Below are 22,017 nucleotides of genomic sequence, written 5' to 3' on the forward strand. Positions count from 1 at the left end.
GAGTGTCACATTTCTGCTGTAGCACAATATGGCCTGGTACTACCTATACCCTGACCTCCCTTGTCAAGACCCACATAATATCAAGAACAAGAGCTTAGTTGGAAAAGGGAGGTCGTAGATAACCCCCCAGACGTATTTATTAACAAACAATTAAACAATTAATAATACAATATTTACAAAATTACGCAGAAAATCATACGATTGACATTGATTACATTTGATATGTACAGATGTCAGATGGCTATCCTTAACATAACTATAATACAAGTTATTCCTATCCGAATCTAAGTATAACATCATCCATAATCATAATGGCAATTATTTTTCTGCGTATCCATGTTTGAGCCTACGGCAAGGTCAATAACTGGTGTCACATCCTTATCAATTAAGCCCGCCCTCCCGCCGGAGTGCGCATGCGCAGAGGGCCCGTTCACCGTGAGGGTACTTCCCCCCCACGGTTACCCCCGCACGCTCTGTTTACTATCTCCATAAGGGGCCCTTGCAGTTCTGCGCCCTTTACTGGCGCCATTGTGCACGTGCAGGGTGGCCAACCAGCCTAGGAAAAGCGTAACTCCCCCCTCCCCCGCACCCATCCAGCCAAAAAGGCTGTAACTGCCCCCGGAGTTCTAGGAGGGACGACTTGTCCCTCCCCCTTGGGCGACCCCATTCAAGAATGGCGCCGCCCCCTAAGGACCTTAAATTTACTGCTCACCAATCATGACCTTACCGCCTGACCACGGAATCACACTAAAAATACGACAATATTTTACCTTAAAAAAGGGAAAAAACATGTTACTTGAACATAACACAACCTAAAATGGAAAAAGAAAACAATCATACACTACACAAACCTCTGCTTCAGGGGATGGTGGATGGGGAAAATTAAATAGCAGCCTCCTAGCGAGGTTGCTCTACAGGCTGGGGAGCGCAGAAGGCAAAGAGGAAGAATCCTCTGCTCCCCAGCCTTTTATGGCCACCAATAGCCCAGACCGGTTCTAGCCGGCCTGGTGCTGGCCACTAGCGTGACCCGGAAGTGATTCACTTCACTTCCGGGTCACGACCCATGACTGATGAACAATAATGGTGTAGGCGTGCCTGTCACGTCACTGCTGTGTGCGACAGGCCCGCCTCCGAGGTCGTCGGGGGCCGGCAGGACCGCCATATTATCTGCCTGTCTGATGCCGGCCCCGCCTTTTCTATATGGCCTGGTACTACATATACCCCCTCCTCCCTTGTCAAGACCCACATAATATCAAGAACAAGAGCTTAGTTGGAAAAGGGGGGTCGTAGATAACCCCCCAGCCGTATTTATTAACAAACAAACAATTAATAATACAATATTTACAAAATTATGCAGAAAATCATACAATTAACATTGATTACCCCACCCATCCAGCCAAAAAGGCTGTACCTGCCCCTGGAGTTCTAGGAGGGACGACTTGTCCCTCCCCCTTGGGCGACCCCATTCAAGAATGGTGCCGACCCCTAAGGACCTTAAATTTACTGCTCACCAATCATGACCTTACCGCCACAGGCCAGCACTGTTGCCCGACTATCTGGCCCCCCCCCCCACTATGCTAACTAGGAGGTCATGCCCTGCTTCTCAAGCCCACTAACCATGCCAGCAAATTCTCTGAGAGGATTGCATTACCTATCTTTGATAAGTGGACACCGTCTTTTAAGAAGCACGGATCCCCCCTGATGCACCCGTGGGCAATCGTCTGTAACTGAGGAGACCTAAACAACCTCTCTATCTTGTTATTGATCCTTCTTACTGAGTGGTTCAGTTCCCTCACAGACTCCCCCCCCCCCTCCATTGACATCTAGGTACCATTTGTGACCATGCTATGGTGCAGCCCTGGCATGTTTTTGCTAACCAACCCACATCTGTTATTATGGATTCAACTATCCCTCTTCTACCCAGATTCACCAGATCATTCCCTCCTAGGTGTAAGATAATGATATCCGGGAGGGGACCCCCTTTGCTCAGTAAGTCCCTTACAAAACCCCTAAACTGACTCAAACAGAGACCCCCTCTACCATGCACTGAGATCTGGAAACCAGCCTGTTCCGCTCTGTATTTGTAATTTCCTGAAAAGAAAAATGCCTTCAAACGTCTCACATATGAATGGCCTATAATCCAAACCACCTGTGGTCCTGTTTCTGGAGGAGGTGCATGTCTTTGTTTTGCTAGATGTTGATGAGCCGACGCCAGTTTCCCCCCTGCGTGACAGGTTTGAGAAACTGTAGAGATAAGCAGAAAAGACACGCATCAGTACAGTGTTAACGCCCCACTTACAACGTGTGCAGCCGCACATAGCCATTGAAACAATTGGAGGACCATCTCCCAATTCTTTTGACATTGCTGCTGTGCAAGCCCCTTGCTGTTGCCTCTGTGGCAGCCCCTATTCTAAACGAATTAGTTCCAAAGCAACTAGGATCTAAACCCGCCTGCTGTACTGCCATATCCATGACCCTTTTAAATTGAAACCAGGTAAGCGGTGTACCGTCCTCATGGATTAATAGTGTCCCAAACCTTGTAGAAGGGCTATGCTGCAAAAATGCTTCCAATTGTGCTACGGGGCAGTACGGATTACCATGTGCCCGATGTAGAACTAACCCCTCACCGCGGGCCTCTTGGTCAGTTTTGGACTTCTTAATGGATATCAATAAGGCGTCGCCCTGTACCTTTGCATGGTCTAACTGTAAACCCCCTTGCCTATCCTGTTTATTCTGGGCCACCAATTCCCCTATGCGAAAAGCGCCATAAAAGGCTAGTGAAAAAGCCGCCCTGAATAGTAAAGCTTCCCCTTTGGTGTTGCAGACAGCGTCAAGCGTCCCCAGTAAGGCTGCTAGCAGCTCCACTCCTATCGGACGTCTCGAGTCGGGTGCTGTTCCTTGGATGCGCTGCCAACCCTTTAAAGCCTTCCTGACTGTGAAGTTATTGGTGGGATCTCCCCTGTCCCTGGTTCGGGCAAAGAAAGATATTGCTGCCACGTGCCGCCTGGCTGCTGCCACTGAGCGCCCCTCTTCATGTAAAGCACCTAAATAACGCAGAAGTGCCCCTGTGTCTTGCCATTCGTCTGCCCAATCCTTTCCCAAGAATGCACAATATGCCCAAAACGCTCCTTCATAAGCTTTCCTGGTCCTGGGAGCTTGGCTAGCTGCCACGAGGTTCGGTAGTTGGGGGTACCAATCAGCCAAAGTACTTCTGGGAAGGGTGTTGGATTCGCTTCTGCAGAGGGGAGGTGTGCTCTGAAGAACTGAATCTTGAAGCGAGAGAGTGCATCAGCAGCATGATTTAACACACCTGGCACATGTTTAGCCCTAAACAGTATGTTCTCTTTCATACACAACAGAACTATCTCTTTCAACAGGCGTAGGATCATTTTACATCTTGCTGCTTGCTGGTTGATGCATTCAACCACAGTCATGTTGTCAGACCAAAATACCACTGATTGGTTACGCACTCTGTCAGGCCATACTGTTAAGGCCACCCAGATACAATTCCAAGAAGCCAATGTTAGCTGTTAACCCATTCTGCACCCATGCATCTGGCCACTGCTGCGCCACCCACTCAATGCCAAGTATGGCGCCAAATCCCACACTACCTGCAGCATCAGTCCATAAACCTAACTCTGCAGAGGTAGTGGGTGGACCGGGCCCGACTACCCTGCCGTTGAAGTCCTGCAGGAATGCCATCCAAATCCGCATGTCCTGCCTAACCTCAGCCGACAGCCTGGTGTGGTGGTGCTTTTCTTTAAGCCCAGTCATGGCCTGGGCGATGGAGTGCGAGAATGGTCGTGCCATTGGAATCACTCTGAGGGCGAAGTTCAACTGTCCTACCGTTTGCTGTGACTGATGCAAGGTAACCTTATCCTTGGCTAGGCATTTCTGCAAAGCTGTCCTGAATGTTTTAATCATGTCTGCCGGCAAGCGGAAACACCCTTGGACTGAATTTAACTCAGTACCTAGGAATTCTATTGTTGTTGTAGGTCCAACTGTCTTTTCCGGCGCCAGGGGAACCCCAAAAGCCCGCATGAGCATGCAGAATTCCTGCAGTGCCCACGCACACTTCTGAGAGCCCGCCAACCCCAGGATAAGAAAGTCATCTAGATAGTGCATGACAAACTGATGCCCGGTCAAACCCAATCCAAAAATGAACTTATTTTTTCAAAATAGGCGCAGGAGACCGAGCAACCCATGGGCATACACATATCCATGCAGAATTTTTCTTGAAACTTAAATCCTAGCAAGTGAAAGTCCTCTGGGTGAACTGGTAGCATACGAAAAGCAGACTCAATATCAGATTTTGCCAGCAAATCACCAGGGCCCAGGCCCCTAAGCATTTCCACCGCCTGGTCAAATGACGCGTATTTCACACTACAAATCTCATCACTGATGTCATTCAATGAGTTGCCCTTAGGTGCAGCTAGATTGTGAATCAACCTGAACTCGCTCTCTTCTTTTTTGGGGACCACCCCCAAAGGTGAACAAACAAAATTGTGAACCGGGATGTAGTCAAAAGGGCCCATTATTCTGCCCAGGCGTTATTCTTTAGTAATCTTAGTTGCTGCCACACCTGGGTTGGTCCTAACCGAAAGTTGATTCTTGCATTCCGGTGCCCCAACATAGTCAGGTGCAGGGATCCTAAACCCATACGTGAAACCTTCTTGCAGAGTCCTAGCAGTGGAATGACAGGGGTATTTGTTTAGCCAAGGTGTCATAGCCGTTGTGTCAATGGGTGAGTGTGCAACTTGGTGTATCCTACTCTCATTCCTGTTTCCTCCTACCTTTGTCCCTAGATTTCTTGAGACACTTGGACTCTGGGTGTGATGTGTTAGCGCAGATAGAGCAGGCGTGTTTGAACTTACATGTGCCTGGTTTCCTGGTGCATGTCCTCCTATTAAAATCCCAACAAGTCCCTTTCCATCCTCCTCCACCCCCTGGGCTATTGGCAGGGCCTGTGTTTTGGGAAGGCCGAAAGGGCTGATAAGGATGAAAGGATTGGGCTTTCTCTCCCCTGTTATTAGATTGCGCTGTACTAAACTGATTATTGAACTGTGCTGCCCCAAACTGATCCAACAAAGAGATCGTGTCGACCTGGTTCCAGGAAAGGGCTGGGTCAGATGACTTAGCCCTCCTGAAGTCTATGTCATACTGCTTCCAACCACCTCCCCCATATTTGACATGAGCCATAGTAATACGGTTCTGGTAACATGCCATCTCTGCCTGTATGTTAGGAAAACGTTCAGCCATTACTGCCATGAATACTGAGAAACCCCTGTTCCAGTTATTCAAGTTCTCCTTCACACTGAACTTTAACAATTCACTTGCCCATTCTCTCGGGAGCATCCAGTCCTTCTGTTTCTTAGTTTCCTCTCTTTCTCTTTCATCCACGAGCAAAGAGAACATGCTAAGATAGCTAACTGACCATATGAGTTCTTTTAACTCTCGCGTCACGTGCCTAGCCACGTTCTCCCTCCCGGTACGTGATTCCCCCATGCCCAGCATTGGCAGCGTCACCTGCTTACCTGCTGTGATCATTCCAGCCGGCTCGGTAAACTTCTCCCTCGCCTGGCTCACCACCGGCACATCCTTGTTGACGTCCACTGTTTGGGTTGGAAAGAGAAGGAGTACCGTGTCCTGCCCCTGGTGTCCCCCCAGGTGTTGTCACAAACTGTGCTACCAACTTCCTTGCCTCTACCTCCGGGTCCCCCACCAACGTTGACAACATCCCTGCTCTCCCCAACCAAGGTAGAACTGCCGCTAAATGCGCTACTAAATCTGGTGGGACAGAGTTAGCCCCTGCAAGGTTATCCTTTGGCACCCCACCCCTCCAAAGCTTCTGGGACCTGTGCCTTGCTGCCTACCGGACCCACCCCCGCAGGATTGACCGGTACGGGGACGCCCAGTGGAACCCCTCTGACAGTGCCACATTGGCTGTTTAAACGACCTATGCAAAAAACGAGCTATGGGAACCCCATACTTGTTAAAACAAGCCCAACCTTAGTCAAGTCAGATACCAGTGCTTACTTCTTTATTTGTAAAACGAACCCCAGACTTTAAACATGATCGAACTGCACAGGAACATTGGGATTGAACACTTAACCTTGAGAACAAGAGCCTCACACCTTAAACATCAGGCCACAGTGACTCGGAATCCCCAACTATTCAACACGTAACCTTGTTATTATGTGGCCCCAGCACCTGGATTCAAACCTTTGAAGTGCTCCTTACTGAGGCGCATTGATCTACTGAGCTACGTTTCCTACAGTAAGATTCTCAGCCACCAGCTTCTCGACACACCCCATGCACGTTGACCGTGTCAGCACTCACCCGATCCTTCTTCGTAACGCTGCTGGCACCCTTACGACCGCCTCCGGTCCCGCCACAGTCAGACATCCCCCAGCAACGTGTTGCAGCCAGGAACAACAGGAACGGCTCCGCTAGCACGCCGCTTCGGGAAAACGATCTCAAGCGACAGGAACGGCTCCGCTTGCACGCCGCCTTGGGAAAAACGATCTCCAGTGACGCTCCGCTACGCCTGATGATCTTGCGATGTTCCCCCACAGCCTCCACACGATACGAGCTGCCTCTCCAGAATATCTGTAAAGTAAAAGAGAAAATTAAATAGCAGCCTCCTAGCGAGGTTGCTCTACAGGCTGGGGAGCGCAGAAGGCAAAGAGGAAGATTCCTCTGCTCCCCAGCCTTTTATGGCCACCAATAGCCCAGACCGGTTCTAGCCGGCCTGGTTCTGGCCACTAGCGCGACCCAGAAGTGATACACTTCACTTCCGGGTCACGACCCATGGCTGATGACCAATAATGGTGGAAGCGCGCCTGTCGTGTCACTGCTGTGCGTGACAGGCCCGCCTCCCAGGTTGTCGGGGGCCGGCAGGACCACCATATTATCGGCGTGTCCGAAGCCGGCCCCGCCTTTTCTATACTTTTAATTGCACATAATTTCATTATACGAAAAAAGTGATCGATCTCCCAGGGGTGAGTGTGGAAAAACAGCTGACACATTTCTTCTTTCACCGTACCAGCACTTTGGTCGTTCAATGTCTTTTATATTCTCTTCCAGGATCAGGAAAAGCAAAGTCTCTCTTCCAGTTCTATTGTTCAGTCACTAGGAACAAAGACGTTTTGAAATCTATCTTCACGTTGTCCATCCAATATGACTTCCATTCCACTCTCTTCACTACCTTTTGTTGCATTATATCAGTGTAATGATTTCATGATCTTTTAATTATTAGCAACACAGTTTTATCCATTCTGTGAGTTTAGTGTTTTTAGGTGTAGATGAACAAATTCATCTATTGTTTTCCAAATTTCTTTCAGTGGTCATTCATTGTTGACTAATCTTACTTCTTAATACTTTGTGTTTACATTATTGTCACCATTATTTGGATACAATCAAATCTTTCAGCTTCGCTGTGGTCCTCAGTGATTGTTCCTTAGGAAATGCATGTACCCATTGATCCATTTATAGTGGTGTTCTTCCATGTATCACGTGGCCATTGATGGATTATCTGACATATGTGACCAATTACAGTCGTGCAGTCACATCTAGGATCACTTCTCATTTAATCACTTACTAACATTTGTTTGTATGTATATATTTATGTCTTTCAGTCTTTAGGTAGGTATTTTTCGTGTAGTATTCAAATGGAGCATGTGAAGGATAAATGTACATGTGTGTAACATAATGAACATAGGTCCAATCGTTTAATGCGTTGGTGCTTAACCTTTTGAATTCTGTGGATCTCCACCTAATTATCACTGTAATCCCGTGAGCACCACAAAATCATTTTTGGAAACCGAAGACCCCAACTGAATAATTTCTTGATGCTGGGGGCTTGCCAGAAACATTTTCCATAATTTGAAATGCAAAATATTCCACAAAAAAATATGCATTTATGAAACACATATATAATTAATGGGCTATTTCATTTAATTCGTAAACACATGTAAAAACAAATCTGAATTTTGATGTTAATGGGAAATTTGGAGCTTTTCTAAATTCAATTTAGGCCACTCATCATTCATAATATTTTCTGTTTGATGTATTTGCAATCCTTGGAATCACTCGTGAAACTACTTTCATGTCCAGGACTGTGTGCGGTGTTTTCTCCCTCTTTGATACTGCAAGCCAAGCTCAGCCTTGTTAAAGCTTCTCCCCCCACTGCAAGCTCTGGCTGCCCATCCTGACACTCATAAACATTGCGACAAACCACAGCAGCTGAACGCTATAAGGTGGGCGACAGACAAGTGGGTACTCATGGGCAACACGAGCAGCAGCATTGTCGCCCGACAGCACTCACTCCAGCTATACCCGAAAGGAGTCATAACACTGCTGCTACATTTGAACAGGCATGCGCACTCCCATAGAGAGTAATGGCTGAATAGGCATGCCCCATGGCATGCAGTGAATCGTAATTCTCTTCTGGTGATCATTGCTTTGTGTTACATAGGTTAGAGAGTGCAGAGGAACTCCCGGAATTAGGCTGTGCCCTGTGATAGATTTTATCAAAAGGGAGGGAAAATGGGGTGGGCACCAGTAAACTCCATGAGCTCTGCCAGCATAGAGTAGTTTACCGCCCACCCCTATCTAAACAACCTGAATAAGCAATTACTTATCCGCAGTAGAAGTTAGTTACTTAGCAGGCCCGGGCGTAAAACTCCATCTTGCTTGCAGGGTTGGCGGAATTCGGGCACTCCGCGGAGGAGCACAGAGTTCCTGAATTGTGCCTACCCGGGTGCAAAGGCAAGTTTTTTTCTGTTGACACAGTAGAGCGAGTGCCACAATAAAGTCGGGCAGCTAGTGAGTTCACGCAATACATTCCACTTGCTTGCATGGTGTCCGGCAGTGACGGCGCAAATGTAGTGCTGATCGTGAATGCACCGCTTGAGCAGCTTTTGTGCTTGAGAAGCAGCTGAGAGGCGTTTCGAGTAGATTTTCTTCTCCAATGGGCTGTTGGAATTGTTTTTTTGTGGGAGAAAACTTTCTTTCATACTTATATTTTCCAACAGGAAAGAATTGCCCTAGAGATTCCCGCTTCCTGTTCTGTCCGACAGGCTCCTTCCAGAGCTTTGTCCATCTCCTGGTCACTTTTCATTGGTAATTGGAGCTGGAAGAATCCCTCTCCTTGCCTCATGTATCGCATTGGAGGTAAGGACTTTCTATTTGTGATTTCACAAGTAAGTTCAAAAACTGTTGTTTGTTTGATTGGGGGCATGCACCAGGATTTATTTATACTTTTATTCGATTTTTAAAATTTGTGGGGGAGGGTGGCCTGCAGTTTCCTTTGTAAAGGATGAATGTTGCACAGTTTAGTAAATTTTTTTCATGTATTTTAATAAATTTGCCACATTCATTTAATTCACTACGTGGACTAGTCTGCCACTGGGCCTTCCAGCCAGTAGGCCCAGTACTATTCATGGGTGCACAAAACAACTGCTTCTGTGGTGTATGTTGAATTGAAACATCAATTAGGCCATAAATGGCATTGGATTAAATTACAAAACAAGTTTTTTGGGGGGGGGATCCACATTTTGTTTCTGCAAACAGTGAATAGGTGGGGTAATATATTTGATGCCTTTTGAGCATGTGTGTTGTACATTTTTTAGCCCGGTTAGATTTCGTTTTTGCCATTGTTTTTCCTGTGTTACCAATTATCATGCCTCCTTGCTTTGTCTGGCCAGTGTGACAGTGTGTTTGCCTTACACCACTATTTGCCTTTGTTCCCCATGCCATGAGACTAGGGGCCATTTTCTTGTATAGTCAGTGTCCATAGGCCTATATGTGTTCTCTGTTTCTATGTCTCCTGCTTGTTGTTGTTTGACCGTGTGGCTGGTGGCTATTTTGTATAGGAACCCAGTGTGCTTTTGCCATAGGCCTGCATGTGTTATTTGTTGTGGCCTTGCTGGTTGTTCTTGGTTTTGTGACCATGTGGCTGGCAGTCATTTTGTGTAGCCAGCCAATGTGCTTTTGCCATAGGACTACATGTGTTCTTCATTTTCCATGCCTCCTGCTTGTTGTTGTGACCATGTGGCTGGCGGCCATTGTGTGTATCCAGCCCATGTGCTTTTGCCAGGGGCCTGCATGGGTTTTGTGTTGTGGCCATACTTACTTGCTGGTTGATGTGACCATGCAGCTGGCAGTCATCTTGTGTAGCCAGCCAGAGTGCTTTTGCTATAGAAATGTAGGTGTTCTTTGTTTCCATGCTTCCTGCTTGTTGTGGTCACCATGCCGCAGGGGGCCATTTTGTGTAACCAGCTAGTGTGCTTTTGCCATAGGCCTGCATGTCTTCTTTGAAGCTCAGTGTTGTTGTTGGCCATGTGGCACTGGCTGGTAGCCATTTTGTGCGACCAGCCAGTGTACATTTACCATTGGCTTGCATGGATGCATGAGATATCAGTTTACTAATATGCTTGAGGATAATTTTACTTATTTACATTTTTTTATTTAATTTTTGTTTATTTGCATTTTTTTCTAATTGTAATTTGTTTATTTCATTTTTTAATTCAATTTTTTGTTTTAATTTGTTTGTAAGTTTAATTTTATTTTCATTTTTTTTACATTTATTACATTTTGTATTTTTTAAAATAATCTTCTTTTTTTCCGTTTTGCCTCGGTTGATCCATCATCCATCCATCCATCCATCCACCATAGGCGCATAGCCATGCAACAGCATTCAGGTTTTTTAGGTATATAATTCCATTTCCTCCTTTCCACCCGGCTGTGGTGCACTTTAGAGTAGACATATTAGCATCATTCATTTGTGTTATGATGATGTTTATTTCATTACCCCCTGGACTACCTTGCCTGCCATAGGGGCACAAAAACCTCAATTTTATAAAATAGTAATAATACATTTGGAACATACTGACATAAAGGAAAGAGTTCTATCATTCTGTATATTGTGTGTTATTTGGATGTGTGGCATGGCATGGCGGTGGGCTTTGACTTTAAAGTGTTTAAGTTAACAAAACAACCAATATTGCCTTTGTCTGTACTAATTCAAACTGCAAACAATGCCACGTTTCACACTAAATGTTTTTCTTGCTTGTTCGCTTTTAGGTGTTTAGGTGCACAACAGAAGAGACATCACCAGCAGTACTGTCAAAAGAAGGCCTATGCAGTCACACGTCAGTCCTCCAATATTGTCCGCTTAGGCTGCTTAGTGACGCTGCCAACTGAGAGCTTTATGATGGCTCTAAAGAAATATGCTTCCAAGAAAGTGGTCAGTGAGTAGAAGCAGCTTCCCATCAGTGGCATGTCGCTCCAAACCATTTTTGGTCCCCTACATTGTGTGCCTGCTACACCGACCTCCGAGGACCAAGCTGAGAGCAGCTCTCCTGAGTCGACAACACCATCCCAACCTATGCCCCGGATCATGTCTGTTAGTGAGACCGACACTGAAATCATGGCAAAGCCAACAAGTAGTGACGTTGAATTGGATTTGTCCCTTTTGCAAAGTAGTACACAATTTCAGGAAACAGAGCAAAGTGGACAGCAGCCGTAGCCTGCAAAAGTATATTTTCCTGATGGAGTAGAACAGGAGGTTGAACTTCCTTCTGAGGAAGTACCTCCTCTTTTAGAATCATTGGCTCCCAGATCTCCAGCAAGGAAAAGGAAGTGTAGTACTCCACCATCTTTTCCAAGGACTACTACTGATGATGATAATAGGGACATGGAGTGGACCCCGGCAAAGTCTAGGAGACAACAGGAGAGGCAAGGAAAAAGAAAAGTTACTGAAACACTTAGACTTATGGAAGGGTATGATGAGGAGGATGACAATGATGAGGCAGTCAATCAATCAATCAATTAATCAATTCAATTCAATCAATTGTAACTTTATTCGGTTATTAAAAAAAAACCAACCATAAAAGTACAAATAAAACCACATGTTTAAGAAAATAAATGAATCCAGTAAATCACAGTAATCACAATAATGTCATCACAAATCAGGATATTACAGATTTCCGAAGTTTAAAAACATTTTTAAAAAACGCAGAGATAGATACAACAGTTAAAATGTTATCTAATCTTAAAACAGCTAAAAAGGCAGGACGACAACGATTTGCTCCCATGATCTTATCGGCACAATCCATCTTCGCCTCGGTATTAAGTAAAGCTTACAGAAGAAGAGGATGTGAATGTCTGACTGCTCAGACAAATCATCACATGGGCATTTGTTTAAATGTTTCGACCAGTTATTCATTTTAGGGAAACTAAGTGACCTGAATAATAAGTTTAACCTAAAACGAGTTAATAAATACCTCTCGTAATCACTCATTTGTAACTTAACATATGGCTGCATTTTGCTTGTAGTCGTTATTAGCTGGTGTGCGACCACCGTTTTTTTAAACATTTCAGTGGCGGTTCTGCGTTCTCCCAAGTGTTTCTTGCACTTTTCCTTCTAGGCTTTTCTAGGGATATCGTGCAGACAAGAAGGATCATCGTAATAGTCTGCCAGACCTATAGCCATAAGGAATTTCTTCACATAGTTTAACCATTCAACCTTGCCGCTATTATCTAGCCTCATCACATCAATCAGGGTTGTACGGTTAAATTCAAATTCCTCGGTGGTCCAGACCCTATGCCGTAACAGAACCGGAGCGACCTTTATGGTGTCTTCAAGATATGGTTCCCCCAGTTCAGCGTGGCAAACATATGTGGAAACACTTTCTGGTACAGCTAAAAGATACTTCATGAAGGAGTTTTCTACCACCTGCAACAACTTCACATTTGCGTATCCCCACAGTCCTGCGCCATATGTATCGATCGAAACACAGGTTGCTCTATAAACCGTTAGCAACTCCCCAATTGGTTTCCTGCCCATCTTATTACTAAAATTTTTTAGGGCCATTATTGATTTACAAAAGAGTAACCTTCTTATCTTGATTGCATTATTCCATAAGCCAGTGTGATCAAATAGAACGCCAAGCTACGGAAAGGTGGGAGTAAAATGAACTGGGCTAGAAGCAATAAAAACTGCCTTTCTCCTTCTGTTAGCCCCTAGGCCACATGTCATACAGAAGGTCTTCGAGCAATTTATCCTCAAGTCAAGGCCAACCATAAAGTCAGAAAAGGAAGTGACTATACTTTGTATGGCCAACGGTGTCCTACCCATGAGGACCACGTCATCTGCATACAATAACGCTGGGACTGATCTTTTTCCCACCATCGGCATGTCCTTGCATCCCTTTAATAGTGTTCTCTCGACGTCATTAATATAAAGCGTAAAGAGAAAAGGGGCCAGGACACAACCTTGCCTCACTCCCCTTGCAATACTGAATGGTTCTGTGCATTCTCCGTTTTTACCATACCTAACTCTGGCAGTTGAGAAAATGTATGATCAACTTTTCTACCCCTAAATTCTCGAGGATCTGCCAAAGTTTGCTATGGGTGACGCAATCAAACGCTGGCTGAGGCAGTCAATGTGGAAGGCAACACATAGGAGTCTGACAATGCTGTTGAACCTGCTCCAAGGGATGTGGCACATGTAGCACCACCAGCTCCCATATTCGCCAAGCCCCAGCTGAGACCTGAACCAACCCCTACCTTAGGAGAAGCAGAGAGGCAATCAACGACACACCCATCTATATCCAATTCATCTTCTGGCCTTGGCAGTGGCACAGTGAAAAAGTACTTCTCTCCAATTTGGGATTTTTTTACGGTTAGCAAAAAGGGGGGCGCACATTGCGCTATGCAGCATTTGTCACACTAATGTTTGTCGAGGTAAGCCTGGTACAAATTATAGTACTGGAGGCCAATCAACTCATATTAAAAACACACTACAATCAAGTGGGAGGAGCACCTTAAAAAATCGCTGAACGTGGTCGTGGTGGTGAGGAGAGCTGGGGTACATCAATTATAAGTCCAATCACAGTAGGAGGGGATGATGAAGAAGAAGAGGGAGACATCTTCACGCAGTGCTGCACTGTCCCCTGCAGTGCACCAGCAAAATCACTAAGGGTGGGTGGAATTTGCAAAAGTGCCTTTTGCAAAATATCGCGAAACGGCAAAAAATCGCGTGATCGCGGAGATTTTGTGCTGATTAATGCGTTACTGAATTTGACCTTCAACTCGGGCACCTGCTTTATTTATATCTGTAAGACTTACAGATAAAAATAAAGCAGGTGCCCGAGTTGAAGGTCAAATTCAGTATAAGTGCTTCCTGTTGAGGTTTAAGTTTTGTGACAGGAGCATCGTGCCAGAATGAATCCTGCCCTGCATATTTACCCAAGAAGATGCCACCGTTTTGTGCAATACCTCTACTCAACTGGAGTACTTTCTACTGGCTAATCAGTAAGTGGTACCTCGTTGGGTAAATGTATAGTGCTTTTCCTACACTACAGCTGCGTGAAGGGTCAGAAGAGTTGTCTCCAGCGACCATGTGTGTCTGTAACTTTGCCACCGTGCCGATGGGCGCCGGGATCCCTCGAGTGAGCTGTCCATCATAGTGGGGAAAGGGTGGGAAGACGTTGCACACCGCCAGTGTGTGGGGCAGGGCTTCTATGCAGTTCACATGCCTCTTGTTTATAAAGGGTCAGATACCGACCAGAGCAGCAGATGAGGAGACAGAACCTCCTGGTGTCAGGAACCGAACTACACGGGGATTGCGCTCGAGAAACCCATGGGTGCACAGACCTCCATCAATGATTACAGCAAATTGCTGATGGTAGATATGGGGAGAAAGTAAGGGTGGGCGACAATTTCCGTTCCCTAGCGAATCACGGAAGTTTCGACATTTTCGCGTTCCACGCGGAATGCGGAAATGTCAAAATTTCGCAATTTCCGCGAACGGAAATCATCGCCCACCCTTAAAAATCACCCACCTCAGTGACTTCACAATGGCACAAGACTCAGAGTGAAATGGAGACACCACAGCATACAGTGATTGCCCCACCACGATGCACGTTGAGTCTACTACCATCTCCCTTTCAAAAGACGCCTGTGTCAGTGGCCCCAGAAAAAATGAATATGCAGGCTACTAATTTGAGCATGTTTGGGGAAAAGAGGCCTAACGAGCGAAACCACCCAACCGCCTGTTTGTACAATGGGAAGCTGGAATGTTTTTTATTGCTGGACAACCTCCCTTTTTCTTTTGTGGAAGGATTTTGATTCTTTGAATTTGTGGCAGCCATCTGCCCAAAATGGAAGGTATCAAGTTGGGTCTATTTTGCAAGAGTTGCTGTCTGACAGAGGATATTTCAGGGTCCTGTGTTTGGCCCATTGCATCTACTTGGCGGTGCAAGACTTTCTCAAAATGGAAAACATAGTCAGCAACATACTGACCACCAGCAGAAGAATCTGCCCTCATTGTAGTCATTCTTTTAAAGCCCAGTAGCAGTTGTGGATTATTCAGAATATTAATAGAGCACCAGTTAAAGCCCTGGTACAAGAGGTGCCAACACATTGGAACTCAACCTATTACATGCTGCAACATCTGTTTTAGCAGTACAAACAGATCAATGACTACGTCATTCTAAGATGAGGAGAGGCGGTTTAGAAAGCTATGACCATGGATGTGGAGAAATGCCTGACACAGCTGCTACTCCCTTTTGAGGTTCTTCCATGTGAAGTTAGCAAGGAGGACAGTAAGATGGGTCAAGCTACCTTGTTATTGCATCTGCTACAAGACTAGATAAAGAAAGTGCCTGAAAGGTTCACTCCCAAAGGTGTAAATGAAAACACAGAAATGGATGCCTCGGTTGAGAAGTAAATCCTTTTCTTGGCTTGTAATACAAGGCTGCAACATGATATCATCAAATCCAACATGTATATCGGTGCCACACTTCTTGATCCACGATACAAACAAATTCTGCCCACTTTCATTCCTTTTTCTGAAGGGGATGTTTCAAAATACAAGAGGTGGATTGTTGAGCAAACTGGAGCCCTGGAAGAAGGATGTCTTAAACTTAGAGTCCCACCCTTCAGTTCTGGGGTGCTGCCTTCAGCTTCCAGAGAGGGCAGTCTTGTCTCACAGTAGCGAACAACACCATCAGCTAACAACACCATCATCCAGAACACTGGCAACAACAGCAAAAAAAAAGATAGGACCCAACCAGATTGGTTTCAATCGGCAGGGCTTAAGTCCAGTTCAGAGGCAATGGCAAAGAGTTTGAGCAAGTGGCAGCACCAGTGACCATCCACAGGATGTTCCAGGAGTATCTGGATGATCCAAAGGTCTATGTGCATCAAAACCCATTGATGTATTGGTATGGGAAGATGTTCCAATGGCCAGAGCTCAGCAGGCTGGTAATAAAGTATCTGGCTTTCATGAGGCCAGGGCGTCTGCTGAGCATGTGTTCAGTGCATCTGGTTCAGTTGTTACAGTGAGAAGGACCCGTCTCTTGTCTCAAAATGTGGAGAGATTGACTATGATCAAAATGAACCAACATTTCATACCATACAATTACACCATTCCTAAAACAGCACAGGAGGAGAATGATTAGTCAGAATCAAGTGTGTTTGCTTACCAACTTCTGGGGGAAGCACCTGAGTTTGAGGGCCATCTCTACTTCCCAGACTGAGTATGTCAGTGCCACCATGGAACTTTTTAATTATTTCTCGTTGAACTTCTATCTTTGCAAAAAAACAAGCATTTGCAATGCAATCAGTCTTGCCTTTGGGACCTTCTATGTATTTAGCTATGCAGCACATTAGCCTTGGTGCTGAAACATCTACTGTTCTTTAACATGGATGGAAAGTAAGCACCAAACTGCATGACTACGTTAGGTATGGGAACACATCAAGAGAAATATTGCCTTTCAGTGGGAAATGGTATAGTCCAAAGATCTCCCGCTTTTTCTCAGGGAACGCCCCAAAAATCTGGAACTCTCTCCCTACCCAGATCAGAACCAATCCCTCCTTCACGAACTTCAAGAGATAACTAAAAGAATTTCTCCTCAAGCGTCATCTCCATGCATCTGGTCAATTACCTCAATCTATAGGACCCCCAGCACTCTGATGCAACTCACTGTATTCTAATGTTTGTTTCTTTACATGTATGCTGTAAAGCGTCTGATACCTCTTTTGGTCTTGTAAGCGCTATATAAAAGTCCAAAAATAAATAAATAAATCTATTTTTAATATAAAATCAGGACCTTCGGAGGTCATATCACTGAAAATTCAAGATTTAAAAAAAATAGTATTGTCTATGGGTGCTCGTGGAAGACCATTTCTATGGACTCGGATGTAGAGAATGCTAAAGGGATTCTAGCATATTACTGACCTCTGCTGGTCATTTTCTATCAAGAGAGCTAAATAGAGACAGTTGCCAAAAAAAAAAGAAAGTCCCTCAGCAGAAAGCAATTCTGGTATTTTACTGACCTCTACTCGTTGTTTTCTATTAAGACAGTTAAATAGAGACAGTTGAACAACCATAGAGCAATTCTGGTATTTTAGTGACCTCTACTGGTTGTTTTCTATTAAGACAGTTAAATAGGGACAGTTGAACAGAAAGAAAAGTCCCTAAGTGGAAGCAGACAAGTTCTAGGCCAGATCTTCAGAGCCCACAAAGTACACACACATATCAGTATATACTAGAGTATATACAAGAGGTCTTGAATCCTCGACCTAAAAAAGTAGCTAGTACAACATTATTATTTTGGTGTCAGATTGATGCTGCTCCATCACTTTTTAGTCACATTTATTGCCGGATTGCAGTAGGACCAGTGTGCGTTGAAGAAGCCTCCACAATTCCTTCATGACATTGAAGACAATGCCTGCACCCTTGCATGAATTTCCTTTTTCGCATCACTTACCACTAGCAGGGCTGCTCCAAAAGATTGCTGATTTACAATGGTGCTAATCCCACATTCCAATGTGCTGCCTGAGTCAAAGATGAATACCTACTGCTTAGCCTACCCATGCTTGGATTGGAAGAGGGTACAACAGCTATTGCAACAGCGAGTGAGTGAATGTGCGAGTGATGATTGATGATTCATGTGGTGGCAGACAGTGAGGGAGGGTGTTGGACTGTGATTTGGGAACCTGCTTGAAATGATTTTCAATATTTGGGGCCTGGATGATGAGCAATCATGTTTTCCCTGGAGGTGATTGGCCTTTACAAACTTACTTAGTAAAAACTATGTCATATGTACAGTCCGCTCCTATAATCCTTCTGTTTTTTCATTAACTAGGAGAGCTGCCCCATGAGATCATTTGATTTACAAAACGGCCAAATTCCAATCTGTTGTTTGCATCAAAGGGGAGTTAGTCTACCGACCACGGTGCTTGGATTTGAACAGGTAACCTTTGCATCAACGAGTGATTTGATTATTGAGTGATTGTGATTGATGGTTCATGTGGTGGCAGACTGTGAGGGAGGGTGTTGAACTGTAATTTGGGAACTCAATTGAGATGATTTTCAAGGTTTAGGGCTTGAATGAAAGGAGATAATTTTTTCACTGGAGGAGATTGGCACTTTCACACTTAGCCATTATTTACTTGCAGGGTCCTCTCCTTTTTTTGGGTCTTCCGAGACCAGAGCATTCATTTTAGTTAACAAACAGAAGCCTATGAAAAATACTGCAATTCTGTTGCTCTACTTGTTCTTCAAAGCAGTGCACTATTCGTCTATATTGCTTGGGTCATGACTGGTCTGAGTTAGAGTTAATCAGAGTAAGGAGGAGGATAGGAGAACTCGCGGGGTAGCTGTGGGACTATTGCATCCAACGGGTTGAAGCAAGAAGTTATCGACTTGAAAGGTGAGTCTGAGACTTAGTACACAGCTATGTGGAATGGAGAGAGGTGTGTTAATTTGTGAGATGCTGCTGTGTGTTTGTGTGCAATAAACCATAGATTGTAAAAAGCCTGTCATATTATAAGACAGAATAGCCTAACCCCTGTCCCCTTCTACAGAAGCAGAACTGATTATACAGCAAAGATTTAGCAGCAGACCCGTAACTTAGCATAAACAGATGAATGTTCTACATCTCAGATACAGCCGTGATCTTCTCTCTGCCTTACAGTGATGTGCATACATTTATGACAAGGTTGACAATTTCATAAACACCAGCTGCATTTCTGTGTTGGGTTTAGGTGCGAGTGCCTGACCAGAACATAATAACAAGGGACATTGTTGTTTGAGCATTTCTGCTGTTCAGACTAAATCCCAGGAAAGAACAGCACGAGAAAACACCTACAGGTTCTGTTTAAAAACAATGTGGCAAAAAAGCAAACATGAGTATTTAGTAATGTGTGCAAAGCTAATGCGGCTTGTGCTGTGCATAATCAGGCTTACATAGGGAAAACTTCAATAGTCCATGTATGGAACACATGACAACTCGTGCCTGAAGGTAACTATAACTCACTCCCCCATGCACAGTTTTCTCATCAATAATTTCACTGGAAATGTTGCAGTGATATTATCAACAAACTCGTAGAAGATGTCATGAGTAATGTAATATTTGGGGTATTTAGCAGTGCATGGCTAGGACCCGAGATACAGTTACCTAAGGGCACAACCACCAGTAGTTAATATATAAATATGTATATTCACTGAAAAAACCAAAGGGTAAAGTAACGTCATAGTCAGGTGTGATAAAAGATCAGTTTTTGGTGAAAAAAACCTTAGAAATCCACTGAAAAAATCAAACATTAAAGTAAAGTTCTAGTTAGCTGAATATGTCAGTGACAATATTAACGATATACAATATTCACCAGATATAGCTAGCAGAGGTAACTGTTACAGGTGCACCTGCCAAGCACTGCTTATGACCTCACATAATACATCACTTATGACATCATTTATGCCTTCATTGATGACATCCTAAATGAAATGATGCTATCACAGATACAACTTCCTTTAGCAAAATAACTGGACCTAATGTATCTAGAAAAAAGATTAATATCTAAAAACTTCCTCAGGATAGCCCAGCCCGAGGTTGAGTCCACCCTGGTAGTACCATCTCATCAGGGTGGAACAAGGTGGCCTATGATGAAGCATGTCACATTAAGTGAGTGAGCCCATCTCATCCAATTCTAGGAGACACACCAGCGTTATCCAAACCGGATCATCAGAGTAGCAGCTGTCATTTCTCCCAGACGCTCCTATCACAAGGATACCATGCCATTTATTCTTTTGTACTGTCAAGGGGGCAACCATGGAGCCATACTCCTTGACAAATCTCCAATGGTAACTTGGGAGGCCCAGGAAAGCCCTCTCTATTGTTTGGGTCTCTGGAGGTTTCCAAGCAAGATTGGTTTGGATTGTGTACTAGAGGGCCTTCACCTTGCCTCCTCCCACTTTGTAGGTGACTGATAGTCATGCCTGCTCTCAGCAGAACATGAGGCACTACCCTGTGGTGGCACAGGTGGTCCTCCTAGCTAGAACTGAATATCGCAATATCATCTAGATAGGCAGCACTGAAGTTCTCCAATCTGACCAGGACCTGATTGCCCAACCTCTGGGGTGGCAGGGGCATTCTTCAACATGAAGGGCATCACCCGGAACTGGAAGTGGCTTTGTGGGATATAGAGAAGGCAGACTTATCGTTGGCAATCTTCCAACATCCAGATGTTGTCAAATGTGCTGAGGAACAGCTCCCATCTGATCTATGAGCTCATTAGCCCGAGGAATGGGGCATGTGTCTATTCTGGTGACTGCTTTGAGTCAACCGGTAATCCACGCAGAACCTAAGTTCAGGTGTGTTACCTGGAGGGGCTGCCTTGGAGGACAAACACCACTGTGCTGGATCAAGGACTATTTGACATCTCAATGAACCCTAGCTCCAGCATTTAGAAAGACTTCCTCTTTTACGCTGATTCTCACCTCACCAGATAGCATGTAGGCTTTACTCTTCACAAGCATACTGTTCCCAGTATCAATATCATGGGTGCACTATGTGTTAGTCCTGGGGTAAGGGAGGAAAGAGAATAAAACTACCACAACAATTAGCAGCTGTCCATCTTTTGCTCTAAGTTTTAGGGTAGTGGAGAGGCTGACATCCTCCACTGGCCCATCCTGCTCCTTGGAAGAAAAGATGTCGGGGAGAGGTTCACTTTCCTCCTCCACTCCATTATCCAGGAGCATGGTGACCTCTGACCTCTCAAATTGTGGTTTGAGGTGATTGACTTGCAAAACCCTTGAAGGGTTCCTGGGAGTTTTGAGGTCCACCAGGTAGGTGATTTCACTATTGCATTCTTTCCCTGCTTAGGGCCCAGACCAGTGGTCTTGTACGGCCCTGTGCTCCATAGGTTCCATTGCCCAAACTTTTTGTCCATGCTAAAACTCGACTAGAGTGGACTTCGCATCATACCACTGTTTCATGAACTCCTGGCTGACTTCTAGATTCTCCTTAGTCTTCTTCCAGAAACACTTCATCTGGATACGGAGTGCCAACATGCAGCTGATCACATCCTGGAGGGCGCTTTCCTGGGAGCTTGCTCCCAAACCCTCATTACTTGACTGAGAGGCCGTCATACAGGGTGCCCATACAAAGCACAAAGGGGCTGGATCCAAACCCATTCTGTGGTACCTCCCTATATGCAAAGAACAGGCATGGCAAGAGGACATGTGTCTTCTGCCTCAAGAGCTTTGATAGGCCAATGATCATGCCTTTCAGGGTCTTGATGAACCTCTCAACAAGCCCGTTATTTTGGGGATGGTAAGGTGTGGAAAACCTATAGGTTACCCCACACTCCTTTCTCATGGGCTTCATGTACATGAGGTTGGTATCCCGGTCAGATACTATCTCCTTGGGAAACCCCTCTCAGGTATATATTCCGATCAGTGTACCGATCACTGTAGGCACAGACACTGTCCTCAGAGGAATAGCCTTCGGGTACTGATTGGAATTGTTCACCAAGACCAGGATCAACCTGCTCCCCAGTTTTGTCTTGGGGTACAAAAGTCCCTCTATGTTGATGTTCACCCTTTCAAAGGGAGTGCCAATGACTGGAAACAGATGCAGGGGAGCCTTGTACTTCCCTCCTGACTTTCCACTGGCAGGTAAGGCGAAACCAGCAGAATGTATCTGAGGCCATCCCCATCAAGAG

Source organism: Triturus cristatus, chromosome 2_1 (genome assembly GCF_964204655.1).
Source record: "Triturus cristatus chromosome 2_1, aTriCri1.1, whole genome shotgun sequence".
In the NCBI taxonomy this organism is placed as follows: Eukaryota; Metazoa; Chordata; class Amphibia; order Caudata; family Salamandridae; genus Triturus; species Triturus cristatus.